At 38.6% G+C, this 20,707-nt stretch overlaps 1 long non-coding RNA gene across 1 annotated transcript in view; it reads left to right on the plus strand.

The window, feature by feature from the left end:
* The first annotated feature begins 364 nt into the window (after positions 1–364).
* LOC124242903 (uncharacterized) overlaps positions 365–20,707 on the plus strand; it is a 54,482-nt gene continuing 34,139 nt past the window's right edge. Inside the window, exons 1-2 of the long non-coding RNA XR_006889539.1 lie at positions 365–537; positions 626–934. This is a non-coding gene — a long non-coding RNA (uncharacterized LOC124242903). The remainder of the gene's footprint in view (positions 538–625; positions 935–20,707) is intronic.

A 20,707-nucleotide genomic window follows, 5' to 3' on the forward strand; every position in this document is an offset into this window, starting at 1 on the left:
AGAATAAAGAAAAAGACAGGGGTGTGTGTCCCTGATGTCTGGTCATGTACGCACTCAGAAAGCTGCCCACTGTCCACCCGCCCAGTGGATTCACCCTCAGCCTCTCAGGTCCAACAGAAGGATGCTGTAAATTGGCTTTTCCTTCACACGTTGTCGGCCTCCAGGACTGAGGGGGGTGGGTGTGTTTGTGTTGGATCTCAGGAAACTGCTGTGGCTGGCACTCACTGGATTTCCTGTAACTGGAGAAGAGTGATGTAACGGTATTGCACCAGGGTGGAAAACAGGCCTCACCATGAGGAGTGTGTGAAACTGCCCTCTGTCATGCCAGGCCTCAGACGGGCCCTCAGCCCAACCCGCCGTGCATCTCTGGCACACACACCCCTTCACACCTCCTCTCCAAGCCCCCTTGAGACTGCTCGCTTCTAAGAACCCCATGACTGGAAATACTAATGTTTGAGTCATTCCCAAGCACTGCCTTTCACTGATAACTTAGAGCTGCTCATCAGCTAGAAACATTTCCCCGGTCTGAGTTGGAAGGTAAGATGGGGCTTTTTGCTTGGAGAAATTCTGCAGAGGTTTTTCAGAGACCTTGTGGTGAGTGACTGATTTCTGTCATTTCTTCAAGACAGTAAATAAACCCAGGCAGCAGGAGGCAATGAAGTGCCTGGAGTCAGTGGAAGGTTCTGGTATTTTCCGATCAGGAGCCTCCTTCTGCATGTGGAGGAGTAAGAGCCAGACTCAAGAATGAAGAACTTCAGCTCTCCTCAGAAACATGAGCATGACATTTAAGTGGTAGGAGGAGATGCGACAAGTAAGGAGACTCCATGATCCATCTTCAGTTGCTGACCTGGCTGAACAGTTCCCTTCCTCCCACTGCGTTCCAGAAGATTTCCATGAGATTCTACTCTTCCCAAGAAGGCCTCAAGCACCTAATGTAAGTTTTGCCAGTACTTCTAGAAAAATTGCCAGCACTCAAGGTTTCTCCCCAGCCAGCAATTTTTCACTGGGTTCTCCTGCATTTATACTACATTGATCCATTCTCATCATTTATCCACTCATATATTTCTTATAAATTCATTCATTGACTTGCTCTATCATTCATGTAACAAATGTTTCTTGACTACTTACTATGTGCTCCAGGGAATCAGCTGTGAATAACAGACATTCTTCTTCTTTTCCCAAGTTACACAGGTAAATGTTCCCAACTCAATTTTTATATATAATTGTACAGCTAAATAGCATTTATTGAGCACCTACTATGTGCAAGACACAGTTCTAAACATTTTACATGTATTATTTCATTAATCCTCACAATACTCCAGGAGAAATTTCTAGTTTATAGATGAGGAAACTCAGACAGAGGAGCTAAAAATAATTTCCCTTAGGCCTCCTCACTAATAAGTGACACAGCTGGGATTTAAGCCAGGCGGTCTTATCCCGCAGTCCATACACTTAATCACTTAACATGTCTATTTAGGTACATAGAAAAAAAATCCAGAAGCCTACAACCAAATGTCAATCAAAGTTATATTGTTGTTAGGAGGTAGGGAGAGGGTAGACTGACTCGTGATCTGTATTTTATTCTTGCTATACATTCTGTATTCTCATTCTCCCCGTGCCTTCCTTCTCTCCCTCTCTCTCCCTCTCTCCTGAGTCCATTTTACTTGTACAATGAGAAAAAATCGATAAGGTTACAAAAGCACTTAAAGAACAGGTTTGTAGGTCTGAGGCAGTGGAAGGGGTGCCTGGCGGCAGGAGCTTTCAATCAGGTCGAGGGCTGACCCTCGGGAAGTCCCACACAAGGAGCTGGGAGCCTCTTCACCTCAGAATTCTTTCAGCTCCTCGGCCCAGCCTGTAAGCCTTTTTGTGACATTGCCTGGTATTTTCAAATAGGAAGATTCTAAAGGAGGGAGGGTTTTTAGTGACCATGCTGGCCTCATGAGAACAATGTGTGCTCAGGGAACAAACACGTTGCATAATCACCGTCCCAGAGAAGGTTAACTGCACAAAAATACCTGCTTCGGAATAAGGCTTAGTGTCAGCTCAGTCACTATGACAAGTTACCAGTGACCCGGGCTGCAGATGCCTCCTCGCTCCAACTCTTACCCTGCCGTGAAGTAAACAATCACGTTATTCTTTCGGTGGCATTCTCTGATGCCCACGTCAGACAGTTTGTTTATCTACAACAATATGGGAGGAATGCTGTTTCACGTGCTCACAGGGAAGAACACGTAACTCAACATCCACATTGCCGCAGGTCCTGTGCCCTTTGGGTCATTCAACCTTCAAAGCAAGGTATGGAGTCAAATACGACCATTCCCATTTTACAGATGGGGAAACTGCAGCTCAGAGAGGCTAACTAGCTCATCGTATAGCAATTTTCCAGGAGATGATCTGATAGTCAAAAGGAAAGCAATCTTTTAAAAAAACAGAATAAACTTAAGAAAAATGTTGGTACAAAATGAAATGCTGCGCCAGCTCATCCGTGTGGATGTTGAAAATGAAGGGGTTGGAAAGGACACTCATTCTTTTGAAAATTCATCTGCTTTCCATAAGGTAGACCTGAAACCATATTTGGTCACTTAATGATATATTCAGACCAAAATACTATCGTCTGTGGCTCAACATGGTTAGGTTAGGTTGGGAGGTTGTATTTTATTCTAAGTGCAACAGGAAGCCATTGAAAGGTTTTTGGCAGGGAACCGACCTGACTTGATTTGTGTTGAAAGCTCATGCTGGGTGCTAAATATTTGTTGAATGAATGAGTGAATGAATTAATACAACAACAAACGAATGAATGAACATTAGGTGTGGTGAGTGCTGTGAACGCAAAGCACAGAGAGCCATGAAAGCATATGAGGAGAATTCAGCGGTGGAGAGGGTGATAAAGCTTGCAGCTTGGAGGCAGAAATGAAGAGAAGTGGATTCAAGGCATATTTATGACATAAAATTAATGGGACTTGCTGATGTTCTTGACGTGGAGCCTGGAGGAACACACTAGATGTGAAGGTGAGCTTCATTTCCTCAGTTCTCCAAACCGGACATCCGAGTCAATTCAGTTCAATTTAAGATGAGTAACTGTTTTCCAAGTTGTTTATTAGCTATTTGTACAGAAAAGCGGCAGAATAGCTAGCATGATTTTCCAAATAGTGAGATTCTCTCACTGAAAATAGGCGGATAAAAGTGGTTATTTTTATAGAATCTACAAGAATCAGTTGGTCTCTCTATGGTGCTTTCTTCAACACTCCCTGCTTTAATCTCCTGATATTTCTATAAGGTTTCCATGGCTAGGTTTCCATGACACCACAACAGTCAGTTTCATCCATTCTGCCAAAAAAATAACTCGTCAAAAAAAAAAAAAAAAGCCTTTTTCTGCACCAGAATGAATGCACCACTCTCCACCCCACAAGACACACACACACGCACACACACCCATTGCTCCTAGCACAGAGCTGGATACACAGATATTTACCACAACTATCAGTTAACTGGTCTGCTTAGGTTAAAATAGCTTTCACATCTTATAGACTTTTGTGGACCGTCTGATTAATATTTATAAAGAGCAATTTTCAAGTTAAATGTTCTTTCACTCTGGACTCTCCGGAGACTAGTTGCTGAAAGCAGACGCTATTGTTTTACAAATTACAAATAAAATTCCTCTCATCTTATCATCCTCAAAGACTCACTGTTTTTTTATTATCTTGATTTCAAAAGCTAGTCCCAGAGGAGATTTTCACACACGAGTATGCAGCATAGATTTTCCTTTCCCCCCAACCTCCTTGTTCAGAATCTCTTGGCTAGACAGCCCTCCTGAGCTGGCCCTGTGGTGGGTTTCATTTGCGATTTCCATTTCTGTGACACGAATGTCTTGGCTGAGCTCGCAGAGGGTCCATTTACAAGTTTCAGGAGGTCTTCCCTCTCCAGATCCACAATGTGCCTTTCTGCGACACAGTGGGTTACTGCATCCCAGCCATGGGGACTGGTGGATACATGTCTCTGCCTATAATTCCAAGTCATAATGCTAGGATAACTAAATAAACAGCATGTGGACTCCATCATTCAGGCCTCGTCCTTTGGCTATAGCATGTTGACTTTTCTCGGGCAGGTGCACCTGTACGTGGTGGACAACTTTTGTGAAAGCAATTGAGAGGCTGTGGTATCTTCCCAGGCCAAAGGTTTCTGCCAGGCAGTAGCCACATAAAACACATCCGAATCATGAAAACTCTTTGGGAGTCCTCTAGGGTGAGTGTACAGTGGGCTCTCTCACACCAAAGATGTTGTTCTGATGCCTCAGAAATGCCTACACTCATTGCCATTGTTCTAACTCGGTCTGCAACACACCCAGCTTCTATTGATTTTCCCGTTTGTCTCCGCAAGTGTGGAGTTCTAGCAGCTCTATAAACACAACAAAAGCCCAAGCCAGGCATTGACCAGGACAGCCTTATGGGTCCAGCTGGGAATTTTGTACCTTCTTGATGTCTTCAGAGTGGTCCTATACATTTATGTGTCTCAGTTTCATAAAGGGCTTGATGAAGGAGCTTTGTGAGTAACAGATCACAAAAATAAATGAACATTTTATTTTTAAAAAATCTCTTAATTGTCATGCCATGGTTGTGCACAGAGCCCTGAATAAGAATAAGAGCAATTTTAATATAGTGGTATAGCAAACATGACACAGTGCCCCAACAGCTTTTGGACATCTGTTTCCCTTCTGTTTCTTTTGTGTGTAATGTGTATTGGGGGTGGAGAATGGGAACATATTTGATTGTGATTAAAACTCTTCAAAGTTTTCCAGTTGCACCTATTTCTCTCCACAGTTTACAATGCACTGCATGTTCTGGGCCCTGCTTTCCCTCATTTCATGCTCAGTCACTTGACCCTGTTTCTCTGTGGTCCAGCCAACTGCCATTTTTTCAATTCTTTGACATCTTCATCTTTCCTCCCACCCCAGAGCCTTCATACATAAATTTCCCAGTGCTGGACAACTCACACCACACACACATGCACACACACACGCATTCACCAACTACCCACAGTCGTCAATCACACACCCTCCTCTACCCAGTTAACTCCTAGTCATCCTTTGTATCCTAATTCAAGCACCACTCCTGCAGGAAAGCCCACCCTGACCCTCTCATGTTAGATTAAGTTCTTATACATTCTCACCCAATCTATTCTTTTCCTTCAGAGCATGTGAGTCAGTTGGCAATTATGTAACTATTTGAGCAATTGTCACTGGCAGTCTCTACCCCAGGTTTTGTAAACCCAGTGAGAACAGAAACTAGATCTATTGTTTGCTAACTCTTATATCCTCAGCCTTGCCCATAAAGCCTGGCATATGGTCGGCTTGCAATAAATATTGGCTGAATGGATGGGTGGATAGATGGCTGAAGGGATGGATCAATAGGCACAAGTGTGTGCGTGCGTCTACCAGGGAATGGGAATATTGCTATTGTAACTTGAAGAGTATATGTTCAGTTTTCTTTAATTCAGGCTGTTCTGATAAACAGAAAGTAGAAATGACAATATTTTTCATATGAATCAACCTCTTTGCTAATTCTGCTTACAGAACCAGCATTCATTCAGTCACATAAACACCATGAATGATTCATGTGCTTCTGGTTAGCATTCAAGGAAGAAAAATCTATTTATACAACTTACAAATATCATATAAATACCATGTCTTGTTAACCATGCATCTGTGTTGATTTCAACTTAATCACAGAAACAGTAATTACTCCTCTCTAACACCAGTAACAGCTTCCTAATGTGCCAGAGATAAATTACTCAGTAAACAAATGTTTAAATATATTAGCAGTGACCAATTGAGTGTTACGTTATACACCCTGGACAGTCAGCCGCAGTCACCTTCCATTCATTTTCCCTTTCTCTCTCCACCTCCCCAGAGTGGAGCGGCCTGTGGAATTTGGGACAGCTCCAAATAGATAGGATGAGGAGGACAAATAAGTACACTGGAGCTCAAAGAGAAATGATACAGGAAGGCCCCGTCACCCACTACTGACTGGTACAATACAGCTGGGAATGCATTTTTGATTGTGTACCAGATAATTCAAATAGTTGCAGAATGGAGAAAGGTTGATAAAAAGCACATGGGGAATCAGAGAGCTTAAAATAGTCAAGATTGCATACCAAAGCCAGGTTTGAATTCTAGCTACTAACGGTTCATGCCCATTCAAAAGCTGGCTTAGGGAGAAGTGGTCATAGTATAATTCTGCTAGTAAAATTACATTCAAATATAGAAACTAAGGCCTTATAGAATTACCTTACACTTTGGCTTCCAGGGTGTAGTGTAATCTTGCCTAAAGGGCCCAACAATCCATGAATCGTGGAAAAGGGGTTTTGTGATTCATGAAAAATGCCCTCTTACAAGCCATATTCTATGAGGACTGTAGTGAGTCCTAAGGCAGTAGTCATGGAATGCCCACAATACAATTCTTTCTTTCTTCTTCTTTTTTTCCTTTTTTGTGAGGAAGATTGTCCCTGAGCTAACATCTGTGCCAATCTTCCTCCACTTTTATGTGAGACACCACCACGCATGTCTTGACAAACAGTGCATAGGTCTGCACCCAGGATCCAAACCCAAGAACCCTGAGCCACCGAAGTGGAGTGCACGAACTTAACCACTATGCCACTGGGCAAGCCCACTGTAATACAATTCTGAATTGCAGCTTCCATGCTATTTTAAAATTTGTCAAAATTAGAATAACTAATTTTTATAAACTTGAATTAATTTGCATGGATTTGCCATCATTCTCCTAAATTTATTGTTTTGGGTGTTTTTAAATATAAGAGCAATACATGCTTCTTGAAATACATATCTAGATATATATATATATAGAGAGAGAGAGAGAGTGAGAGAGACATCCATATAGGTATATAGATATAGCTATCTACATTAAATAGTACAGATATTTATAAGTTGAAAAGTAAAAGTCTTTCATTTGCTCCTTCTCCTGCTGCATATCACATCTCATTCCCCAGAGACAAACAGTGCTAGCAGTTTGATGCATTCAGTTTTATTTTTACACAGATAGGATCCTACCATATATACCATCCTGTAACCTACTTTGTTTTTCTTTAAGACCTATTTTAAATGTCCCATTGGGGGAAGCTGGATGAAGGGTACATGAGGCTTATTGTACTTATTGTACTATTTCTGCAACTTCTCTTGAGTCCATAAATATTTCAGAATAAAAAATTTTTTAAAAAGCAATAAACTTTTCACTTTTTAAAAAAATTTTTTTTTCCTGCTTTTTCTCCCCAAATCCTCCCAGTACATAGTTGTATATTTTAGTTGTGGGTCCTTCTAGTTGCCTGGCGTGTGGGATGCCGTCTCAGCATGGTCTGAGGAGCAGTGCCATGTCCACGCCCAGGATCTGAACCAGCAAAACCCTGGGCCGCTGAAGCAGAGAACGCGATCTTAACCACTCAGCCACAGGGCCAGCCCCCAGATTTTCACTTTTAAAAAAATGTATCTTTGGGGTCAGCCTGGTGGCATAGCAATTAAGTTTGCATGCTTTGCTTCAGCAGGCTAGGGTTCACCAGTTTGGATCCCAGATGTAGACCTACACACTGCTTATCAAGCCATGCTGCAGCAGGCATCCCACATATAAAGTAGAGGAAGATGGGCACGACTGTTAGCTCAGGGACAAGCTTCCTCAGCAAAAAGAGGAGGATTGTCAGCAGACGTTAGCTCAGAGCTAATCTTCTTCAAAAAAAAATGTATCTTAGTTATAGTGCCATTTCAGTATATTACAACTACCTCCTTCTGTTGAACGGGCATTAGTATTTCATTGTTAGGATATATGATAATCCCTTTAACTAGTCTCCTATTGATAGGCATTTAGGTTGTTTTCTAGTTTTTCAATTACAGTAATGATGCAGTGGACAACCTTGTACTTTTACCTCTAGCTATGACACAGTTTGACAGGCCAAGCGCCTCACCTGTTTCAATTATTCTTCTGTATGAGGCACGTATGTATCTAAATTTTACAATCTCGGGTAACTGTGTCCAGGAAACCCTTTTTATTAGCAGATGTGCATTTTTGTAAGAAACATCCAGTCAGAGCAGACAAAGCAGATTACTGGAAGGTTTGTGTCTACTCTCTGGAAGTTGTCACTTCTTTTAGGCCGTGGTCTCTCCTGGAGGGGGCTCATGTTCACCAAGTCTTTCCGCTGTGTTCAGAGGGGAACCTTTAGAAGGACTGCATGACTGAGCAGCCTTCAAACTTGACACAATCAAACAAACAAAACCATCCTCAAGTTCAACAAAGAGGAGAGAAGGAGTTTCCTCAAGTTGCTTAAAAACACAAGCAAAGAAATAATGAACTTCTAAAACCAGTTGCTTAATATTGTGCATCACCAGGACTTCTAAACTTGGCACCTCTTCCTATTTGACAACGAATGACAGACTTCACCAAAATTGAATACTTCATCCCTAGGATGAAGCCAGACTTGTTTTAAATGTTAATATTTGCCATCATAACACATATCCTTTTTGATATTTATTAAAGTAACAAATTTAGGAGTCCCTACTATGTGCAGGTCACTGTAACATAGGTATTGGAATACAAAGATAAATCAGGCACCCTCTACACCCCCCAAAAATACTCCATCTACACCTGTAGTACTTAACCTCTTTTGTAGCCATGGATCCCTTTGAGAATTTGATGAAAACTTTAGAACTAGGAAAATGTGCATGTTCATATACACCCAAAACTTCATAAACGATCTTAGTTAGTACTCTAAATTTGGGAGCCAACCATTAATCCATGGACCTAGTTAAGTTAAGGTCCCTTGATCTACTGGAAGTGCAGGATGGGCAAGTGGAAAAATTAGAGATCATGCAGCTGAAAGTTTCTCTAGTGAAGAATGTAGTCATACTTACAGTCCTTCTCATTTGCAAAGTGCTTTCTCCTTTCCACATTCTCCTATAATAAGCTGACTCCATTTTTGTCAAATGAGGCAACATGCTCAGTGAGATGTTGTGACTAGCCCAAGGCCACTCATCTACAAGCTGGAAGAACTTTGACAGGAATCCAGGTCTATGACGTGTACTCTGTTTTGCCAAAGGTGGAGTAGATGACTAGGAGGAAATGCCACGAGCAAGGGTTTCTTAAATATCCTAATGTTCCACCATACAGGGATGGAAAGTTCTGACCAGTCATCAGGATTATCTGTATAAACGGACATTTTTAAATTTTAGAAACTATTCCTCTCTCTCTCTCCTTCTGTCTTCTTTCTCATTTAGCCCATATTTATTTACACAACCAGTTCCCCTATTAACTTATGTATTCCTTGAAGAAGGGAACTATAGTTGGTTTATTTCCATTTCCTCAATGCCTAGCAAAGTGCCCGGCATAGTCAGCACTAATTATCTGTTGAGTGAATGAAAGTTCATTATACAAAGAAAGAGATTAGAGAGATTAGCTTCTACTAAATGTGTTCCTCAGCTCATATTCTGCCTTCAAAGATTATCTCTAGGACATGAAAAGTGTCGTCAGTTCACTGATGTATTACTCGTCATTTCTTCTGCATTTTTTATTCTCTCTCTTCCCCCACCTTTTATTTAACTGTGATATTTGATAAGTGGAACCAAGCTGAGCTGAGTCTAGTTTAAATATTCAACACTAAGCAGTCTTTCACTTCAAATAATCAAAAATTTTCCATGTTATATGCCAAAGTAGGAGAAACCTTAGGCAATAATTTAATTATTTAAATTAGTTGCAGGGTTTGGATTTTTTTTTTTAGCTGAAAGTATATTGAAAAAAAAATAGGAAAAAGCCAAACTTTAAATTACCACCCAACCCAAGCCAACTTTGGAAGCAATATGTTTCTAAAACAATAAATGGTTTTAACCCTTCTTGGGTCTTGGAATCTATACCCACACTTGCCAAGAAGGAGTGAGGGAATGCCTGTATGTTATTCAACCACACTCAACTCCTTGAGGGCAGGGTCTATTCCTAATCTATCTTTGTATTCTAAAAAGTTATCTGGCACATAGTGAAAGCTCAGTAAAAATTTACTTTGGATTTTTGCAAATTTGGAATTTTGAAATTAAATTGAAATTAATTTTGAAATTAAATTGAATTTTTGCAAAAGTTACACATTTCTACAATATATGTATATATGTGTGTATAAATACCCTATGTGGGTGAATATCTTAAAAATGCAGACTATGCCCCATATCTTCCCATATACAAACTGGAAAAAGCACATAGTACTCATTTGTGTGTGACTACAGCTAAAGTTGGTTGTGTTATAAAATTCCATCTAGTATGTGCATATTCTGGTTAAAGCCACTCTGTATAACACCAATTCTTTACAATATTGTCTCTGAAAATTTTTCCTAAATAAAAAGGTAAAAATGGCCCATTAGAGTATATACTTCATGTACGCTTTTAAACTCAAGCCAGGACTGGAGATAGTACCAGCCACTTCAGCAAGTTTTCTACACCACACAGCCCACCCTCTCAGCTAAGAGGGGCTCCACTGCACCACCTTAAGCTGAGTATGGTCTCCAGTGTGGGTTGTAACCCCATATGAATGGCCTGTTCTAGCCATTCATTTTAGCCTTGATGCATAGTTCTGAACCACAGTGGCTGACCAAGGAAGGCTGGACTCACGGCAAAGAAGCTAAGGGAGGGTATAACATGATGGTAAAATGCCAGTTTTATGAAGGCTTAACGTGTTTTTAAGGAAATAGTTAACAAAACAGAGGGTTAAGATCACCATGTAATGGGAGATTTATGGAAGTTATGCAACAGTATCAACAGTCTAGGATACGTCACTGTAGCCTGGGAGAATGACCTGCAACTGGAAGCAATGATGGCCCAAGTTAAGTGAGGATTCAGAGGAATTACAGTAACCAGGAGAGCAATTGTTAAAGTACGGTCCAGGTCCTTCACCAACTCATTACCGAGCAGATGTAGTCAAAACTCCCATTTTCAGGAATACGTGGCACTCTTAGACTATGAAGTTGTTAAGTTTCCTACTACTTAGAAGCACCTAATCATTCTAGGAACAACAAGACGAGCTAGGAGAAGGTCCCAACCAACCCATCTTCTTGTCTAAATTACTTTTGCAACAAGAAAAACTGAATTGGGGGACACACTTGGGGTCACTGTAACACTCAACACACAGTAATTCCACTTCCTCTAAAACTACCTCTCCCCATCTGGGGAGTGAATCCGAGGGCTCTAGAAAGGGGCCTGGCTAACTCTACCCCTTTTTCCCCCAGCTCTCTAGACCCACATTGGCTAGACTGAAATGTGGCCACTCTCCACCAGCACCTAATTTAGCACCCTGGCACTTAATAAATATTTAACACTATCAAATGTACTTGCAGGAAGCAGCCTGGAAATGAATTGCCTCATTTTTAAGTAGCTGCTTGGGAATTGTGCATTTTGCAAAAACTGAATTGACTTGTTAATAAAAACAAATGATTCCGTGTGTTATATGATAGTTTTTTAGTGTTGGTTTCAAAGCCGCATGTCCCAGAAATAGCTGCCTTATGAAGAGGGAATGACTCAATTTTTTATTAAAATGATGGTGATATTCATCTGTTCATTTGGCAAATATTTGAGCATGTGTTATGTGTCCAGTACTGTTGTAGGCACTGGGAATACAGTGGTGAACATGGTAGACAAGCTTTCATGGTGATTACATTCTAAGAAGCAAAGTAAATGCTCAAATAAATAGGTATATAATGTCATTTACTATGAAGAAAAAAAGTAGAGAAAGGGGATAGAAAGGATGAAAGATGCTATCTTACAAAGCATAGAAGGCATCTCAGAAGAGGTGACAAGTAAGAAACCAAAATGGAAGGAGAGTGCAGGGCATATGAATATCTAGAGAGAGTTCCAGGTAGACGGGAGAATAACAGCAAAGGCCCTGGGGTAGGAACGACCTTGGGCAAACTTGAGAACAGTGAAGAAGTCAGTATGTTTCGATGAGTGAGGAGGAAGTGAGAAAAGATGAGATTGGAGAGGTAGCAGGAAGTCAGGTGTTGCCAGGCTCTACAGGCCATGGTGAGGACGCTGGATATCATTCTAAATGTGATGGAAACTCACTATAGGCCTTTGAGTAAGGCATGGTCAGATGGATTAAACCCCCCAAACAACTTTAAAACCATCCAGGTAAAAACTTCTGTTTCCAATCGAAGGTGGACTAGATATTTAGGGCACCGCTTCCTCTAATAGCACATCTAAAAGTGATGGACACACACACAAATGGATGTTGAGCTGGCATAAATGTAAGGGAATTCCTTGGAAGCTAAAAACATAAGTCCAGAAGGGTACATAAGCACTGGATGGCATTTGCCATGGGGTCATCTGCCAATTCCTGGTGAGTTAAAATCTAGATTTTAAAAGGCCTTTCTTCTAGAAAATGGAGGCAAATCCTGAGATATAGGCAGAGTGGGACACTAGATCATGAGACTCATAGTTGACACCTTATTGGTTACAAAAAGGAAAGAATCACCCTACAGAAGGAGATTGTGGGGATAGATGCCTGTTTGGGTTAAGGCCCTAGGTGGCACATAAAAAAAGAGTCCCTCTGAGAATTCCTAAATATGATACCTCAGTCACACAGATTTGGGACCATAATTCATAAAACCTTTGTGGCAAAAAGAAAAAAAAACTTAAAATGATATGGGGTCAGGAGTTCCCCCCTGAGTCTGCCAACACAAATTCTCTTGGGAGTAATATATTTTAAAAACGTTACTTAAAAACATCTCACAGATAAAGTTTTCAAAGAAACATAAGCTCATCATCAAAAATCAACAAATACACGAGGAAATAAACCACCACGAGTGAGAGATGTTAAAACTACAGAATCAGACAAACCAAAAAGTCTCCTTATAGTCAAAGTATCAGCTACAGAACATAAAAATGTTTGAAGAAATGTTTAAATAAATAAAAGATGGTACTGAAGTTATAACAAAGAAATAAGAAATTATCAAATTTGACTAGGCAGGTATGAAAAAAGAACCAAATATTTTCTAGAAATGAAAATATAGAAATCAAAATTAGAAATTCAATGGAGGGATTAAAAAGCAGATTAAGGGGCCAGCCTAGTGGCACAGTGGTTAAGTTCGCATGCTCCACATCAGCAGCCTGGGGTTCATGGGTTTGGATCCCAGGCGTGGATCTACATGCTGCTTGTCAAGCCATGCTGTGGAGGTGTCCCACACACAAATTAGAGGAAGACTGGCACAGATGTTAGCTCAGGGACAACCTTCCTCACCAAAAAAAAAAAAAAAAATCAGATTAAACATAATTACAGAGAAAATTAATGAACTGAAAGATAGAATAGAAGAAAATATCCAGAAAGAAGCACAAAGAGAAAAAAGGATATAAAAATAAGAAAGGATAAGAAACAAAGTAAACAGTGATAAAGTCTACATATACATTTTATTAAAATTACAGAAGGAGATCATAGAATAGAAATACTTGAAGAGGAAAATGGCTTAGAATTTTCCAGAATTGATGAAACAAACTAGCAAATTCAGAAATCTCAAGAGTGATTTAGAAGAAAGAGAAGGAGAGAGGAAGAGCAGAAAGAATAAATGAACAAATAAGAAGAAATAATACATGCTTAGACATAAAGTGAATACTGCATAACTGAAAGCAAAGAGAAATTGATTTGTGAAGTTTTTTTAAAAGTCAGGATAGAACTAAAATCTTATACAACAATAATATATGTGCTGTTACTGCTAAAACAGCAGTTAAAGGAAAATGTAATGCTTATATGAGAAAATAAGAAAGGCTACACGTTATCTAGCTAAGTATCTACTTCAGGTATTAGAGAAATTTTTTAAAATATAGTAGAAGGAAAGTAATAATAAAGATGAGAGTAGAAATCAATGAAATAAACATTCAATAGAAATTATCAATAAAAACAAAAGTTGGGTCTTTGAAAGAACTATTAAAATTTACAATACAATAAATAATTGACAAGATTGATCAAGGTAAAAATGAAAGAAGGCACAAATGAACATTATTAGAAATATAAACAAGAATATAATTAATGTATTAACAGACTTTAAAAATATAAGAGAGTCTGACAAAGGGTTTTTATCCAAAATATATAAAGAACTCTTACAATTCAATAACAAGAAAACAAATAACCCAATAAAAAGTAAAATGGGCATGTGCATAAATAACAGGCAAATGATTTGAACATATACATTGCAAAAGAAGATATATGAACAAGTACAGGAAATGATACTCAACATTATGAGTCATTAAAACCACAATGAGATATACCTATATATATGTACTAGAAAAGCTAAAATTCTTTAAAATTGTAAAAGAAAAAATGGAAATATAAACTGCTACAGCCACTTTGGAGAACAGTTTGGCAGTTTCTCAAAAAGTTAAACATATATTTTCTTTGTGACCCAGGAATTTCATTCCTAAGTATCTACCCAAGATAAATGAAATCATAAATTCACACAAAGATTGTACACAATGTTCACAGCAGTCATTATACATAATAGCCAAAACGTGAAATCAACGCAAATGCCCATTAACTGGAGAATGGATTTAACAAAATCTGGTATATCCATACAATGGAATACTACTCAACAATAAAGAGAAATAAACTACTGACACAACAACATGAATTAATCTCCAACACATCATTCCAACTAAAAGAAGTCATGTACAAAAGACTAAATATCATGTGATTCCATTTGTATTAAATTCTGGAAAAAGGTAAAACCAGTGATAGAAAATAGATACATGGATGCCTAGGGGCAAGGATTGAACACAAAGGGATATAACAATTTTTTTGTGTGGTGATCAAAGTATTCTAAAGCATATTAAATGTCGTTTGCATGACTGAATGCATTTACCAAAACTCATTGAATTTTACACTTAAAATGAGTGAATTTTATTGCACTTAAATTATACAATAATGCTATAAAGATATTAAAAATAAAAAAGGAAATATTATAAACAAGATTATGTCAACAAATTTGAAAATGTATATTAAATGGACTGTGGAAATTGCCAAAACACTATCAATATTAACAAAAAGAAATCAGTAGTTACAAATCTCCCTTGAAGATTACATAAGATCCAGACAGTTTTACAGGTGAGTTCTATCAAACATTTAAGGAACAGATCACTTCAACCTTAAACAAACCATTCAGAAAACAGAAAAACAATGGTAGGAGACAGACACTCTCCAACTCATTTTAGAGGCTTGTATAACCTTGAAAGACAAAACTGACAAGAAAAATAGGAGAAAGGAAAATTACCCTCCAATCTCATTCATGAACATAGATAGAAAAAAATCCCACAATATATTAGCAAACCAAATTAAGCCATGTATAAAAAACATAAATCATAACTTGGGTTTGGGCTGATTCCCAAAATGCAAATTTAGTTCAAATTTACAAAAAATCTATTAATGTAGCTCACCACATCATCCAGTGAAAGGAGAAAAAAACACGTGATCATCGCAATACAGTGGAAAAAGGATTCAACAAAATTCAACCACCATCCATGATAAAATCTCTTAGCAAACTAGGAATGGAAAGGAGCAATCTTAACCTTATCAGTGGTATCTATAGAAACCTAGAACCATCTTCACACTCAGTGGAGACACATGCAAGCACTCCTGTTAAAATCAGGATCAAGACAATGATGCCCTCCATCACCACTTGTATTCAATAACATATTGGAGATCCTAGTCAGAATAGCAAGAAGAGAAAAAGACATAAAACAAATAAGTATTGAAAGTAAGAAAACTCACAATTGATATAATTATCTACATAGACAGCATAAAAAACATCTACAGACAAATTCTTAAAATTAATAAGAGAGTTTAGCAATATTACTGGACATAAGATCAACATTCCAAAACAATTGCAAATCTAGTTACTAGCTATAAGCAGGTAGAAATTTTATATTTTTAAAAAGATACCAGTATAATAGCTACTAAAATATAAGGTATTGAGGAACAAATCTTACAAAAGATGTGTAAAGTTTTATGTAGAAAATTATGAACCCATTTAAAGGATATTTATTAAGTGCTGAGAGTGTGCCAGGCACTCTGCTAGGTAGTAGAAATACAAAGGTTAGTGAGACAATGTTCCTACTCTCCAGTGCCAACAGGCTGGTGGGAGAAACTGGCGCCCAAGCAAATGGATGCCACGACGCAGGACAATGGCAATGGAGGTGTGTTTAGAAACAATGACAGCGATGAGTCACATCTGGGAGGGTCAGAAAATGGGCATTCAAAGCTGGAGACACTTGTGCTCACTCTTGAGGATAACTATCGATTTTCCAGAAGAGCAAGGAGGGAGAGGGAGTAAGCAATGCTCACAAAGCAGAGGGCACAGGATGGGAAAACGAAAAGGTAAGGGACATTCACAGCACCTACTCTCCACAGCCATAGCAGCTCAACAGGGATTGCTGAAAAGGCCATCAATTGCCCCACCTCTGACCTCTTGGGGTATCATATTCATCCCATCCTACATCTTCCCTCCATCTCTGCCTATCAAACTATTTCCTGGACCTGAAGGTCCAATTCATATTGCTTTCCCTACTCTCCCACACCATCCCGCTATGATCCATCTCTCCCCTCTGTTCTATCTTCCCTGGTACCCCCAATTTTAATGGACTGCCAGCTGCATTCTTCTGTTTACCAAATAGCAACTGAAGCATTTGCAAATATTGTAAAATATCAAGCTGATAATTGAGTGGGCACTCAACATATGTGTCTTAAATGGAGGTCATTGCTCACTGTAAGGGCTTCTATAGAGTTGCTCCTTGCAGTAGATTGCGATCTGAAGGAAATCTGCATTGTTGTTGGTTTTGTTTTATTGCATGCCATCACAGTGAATGACCTTTGTCTAAACCCACAGGGAGACCAAAAGACAAAATCTGTAACACTTGGCCTCTCAGATAAACTCCACCCCGTGTGTTTCAAAACAATATGGATTTCCCACCCTCTCTCACCTCGCTCTCCTTCCTAGACCAAAATCCCCTGTGTGGGAATGCAGACAAGTTGCTGACTATTGAGCTGCATTCTACTGATTAAAACACTAGTTTGCACGTCAGCTTGCTACACCTATGCACCACAAAGCAGGCTCAGCTTGACATGCACGGAAATCAGTTCTATTTCCTGCTGCTCTACAATCTCTACATCATTTTTTTAAGTTAGTAATTTTGTATAATTCAGTGTAAGTAATGCTGTTCCCTTTCAGGTTCAGAGGAAATATGGAAGAATGGAGCAGTAGTAGGAAGAGCATTGGACCTGGAGTTCTCAGGAAGAACTTGGGGAAATCTCTTAAATCTTTAGAGTCTCAGTTTTCTCATCCTCAAGGAGGTCATATCCCTGACCTCTCTCATTTGGCTCTTGTGAGGATCAAATGGGCCAATGGCTGCGCTAGCAGTTTGTGAAGTGGAAAGCTCTGTTCCAATGCATGTGCTATCATTATTACTAAGAGTTACCAGCACAAGCTGATCCCTTCTCATGAGCTTAAGTCCTTTGAAGTTATTGTTATCTACTTAAGAAGAATCAGCTCTTGTGAGGCGTGCCCAGAAAGTTCATTGAGGACGTCATTGTTTTTAGACTAGTAAGATTAATCTACGTGAGTGAAATTTGTCATCTTCCTTCAGCATCTTTCAGCATCACCCAAAAGTCTATCTTTTTTTTAATTGAGATATAACCGACATGTAACATTGTGTAAGTTTAAGGTACACAGCATGGTGATTTGATACATCTATATTGCAATATGATTACCACCGTAGTATGAGTTAATACCTTCATCATGTCACATAATTATCATTTCCTTTTTGTGATGAGAACATTTGAGATCTAGTCTCTTAGCCACTTTGAAGTATATAATACAATACTGTTAACTTTAATCACAAACTGTTCATTAGATCTTCAGAACTTAATCATCTTCTAACTGCAAGTTTGTACCCTTTGACCAACACTTCCCAATTCCCCCACACCTCTGTCAACCACCATTCTACTCTCTGTTTCCAGAAGTTCAGCTTTTTTAGATTCCACATATAAGTGATAGCATATAGTATTTTCTTTATTCCTCTGAATTCTTTCACTTAGCATAATGCCCTAAATTTCCATCCACGTTGTCACAAATGGCAGGATTTCCCTCTTTCTTATCGCTGAATAATATTCGTGTGTGTGTGTGTGTGTGTGTGTGTGTGTGTGTGTATTTACCACATCTTCTTTATCCGTTCATGCATTGATAGACACTTAGGTTGTTTCCATATCTTGGCTACTGTGAATAAGGCTGCAATAAACGTGAGAGTGCAGGTATTTCTTCAATATCCTATTATCATTTCCTTTGGCTATATACCCAGAAGTGGGATTGCTAGCTCATATGGTAGTTCTATTTTTAATTTTTTGAGGAAACTCCATACTGTTTTCCACAGTGCACAAGGGTTCCCTTTTCTCCACACCCTCACCAAACACTTGTAATCTCTTATCTTATGATAGCCAGTCTAACAGGTGTGAGGTGATATTTCATCATGGTTTTGATTTGCATTTGCCTGATGAAATGGTGTTGAACATCTTTTCATGTAGCTGTTGGCCATTTGTGTGTCTTCTTTGGAAAAATGTCTATTCAGTTCCTCTGCACATTTTTTAATTTCTCTGTTAGATTTTTTGTTTCTCTGTTATTGAGTTGCATGAGTTCTTTCTATATTTTGAATATTAACCCTTATCAGATGTATGGCTTGCAAATATTTTCTCCCATTTGGTGGGTTGCCTATTCATTTCGTTGACTGTTTCCTTTGCTGTGCAGAAGCTTTTTAGTGTGATGTGGTCCCACTTGTTGATTTTTGCTGTTGGTGCTTGGGCTTTTGGTGTCATATCCAAAAAAGTATTGCCAACATCAATGTTAAGGATATTTTACCCTAAATTCTCCTAGGAGTTTTACAGCTTCAGGTTTTATGTTTAAGTCTTTGGTCTATTTTGAATTAATTTTTATGAGTGTGTAAGATAGGGATCTAATTTCATTTTTCTGTACATGGTAATCCAGTTTTCCCAACATTTATTGAAGAGACTATCCTTTCCCCATTGAGTATTCTTGGCTCCCTTGTCAAATATTAGTTGACTATATTTGGGGGGGGGGCGGTATTTCTAGGCCTTCTGTTCTGTTCTATTGGTCTATGCATCTATTTTTATGCCAGTATCATACTGGTTCGATTACTATAACTTTGTAGTATAGTTTGAAATCAGGAGTTGTGATGCCTCCAGCTTTGTTCTTCTCCACAAATTGAGTATAGAAGGAACATACCACAACATAATAAAAGCCATATGTGAAAAACCCACAACTAATATCATGTTCAATGGTGAAAAGTTAAAAGCTTTTCCTCTAAGATCAGGAACAAAACAAGGGTGCCCACTATCACCACTCCTATTCAACATAGTACTGGATGTCCCAGCCAGAGCAATCAGTCAAGAAAAAGAAATAGAAGGCATCCAAATTGTAAAGGAAGAAGTAAAATTGTCTTTATTTGCAGATGATGTGATCTTACATATAGAAAATCCTAAAGACTCAGCCAAAAAAACTGTTAGAACTAATCAACGAATTCAGTAAAGTTGTGGGATATAAAATCAACATACAGAAATCAGCTGCATTTCTATACACTGAAAACAAAATACCTGAAAAAGAAACATGATAATCTCATTCACAATAGCATCAAAATCAATAAAATACTTAGGAATAAATTTAACCAAGGAAGTGAAAGATCTACACAATGAAAACTACAAGACTTTGACGAAAAAAGTGAAGAAGACATAAACAAATAGAAAGATATCCCATGTCCATGGATCAGAAGAGTTAATATTGTTAAAATGTCCATGCTACACAAGGCCATCTATAGATTCAATGCAATCCCTATCAAAATTCCAATAACATTTTTCACAGAAATAGAAAAAACAATCCTAAAATTTGTATGGAACCACAAAGATCCCAAATAGCCAAAGCAATCATGATAAAGAAGAAACGAAAGCCTATCTCTTAAAAGATGACTGCCTTAAATAAAAATAATTATATTTCTATTGGTTTCATTATGTGGTGGCACTGTTTTCAGTGTAGCAAATCACCAGAAGGCGTTGTCTGCGTATTTCCATGGTTCAATTAAACTGAAAGACTATACAATAGCTCTAGATTCTCTATCTGCCAATAGTTGTCAGAATCCCTCCTTAATCAACACATGTCTGACATGGTGGAGTCTTTCTTTCATTGCCTGTTAAGTGTCTGCCACTTGGAGATAGAGGTCATCCCCATCTCTCTATTACTATATTTTTCCATCATGCCTTCAGACAGTGAAATACTATGCAGCCTTTTAAATTGAGATTGAAGGTCTATATATCATGATATGAGGTAGTGCTGTGGTGTCATCTCAATCTTGCAAGAGAAAATCTGAGTCTATATTATCACACAGCTAAAGGTCTGGATGGAGGCAACTTAGGGGCAACCTAGGAGGCAATCTTCCTCAGTCTCATTTTCTTCTTTTTTTAAAGGAAATAATAATGGAATTTACTTCCTGAGGTTGTTAGGAAGATTAAATGCATAAAGTGTGTAAAGCATTTAGCATTGTGCCTAGCCCACAATAAGCAGTCCATAAATGATAGCCAAATGATAGCTGTCTATAAATGATTATTACAATAGATGAAAAAATACAAAAATGCAACA

This window comes from Equus quagga, chromosome 7 (genome assembly GCF_021613505.1).
Source record: "Equus quagga isolate Etosha38 chromosome 7, UCLA_HA_Equagga_1.0, whole genome shotgun sequence".
Classification (NCBI taxonomy): domain Eukaryota; kingdom Metazoa; phylum Chordata; class Mammalia; order Perissodactyla; family Equidae; genus Equus; species Equus quagga.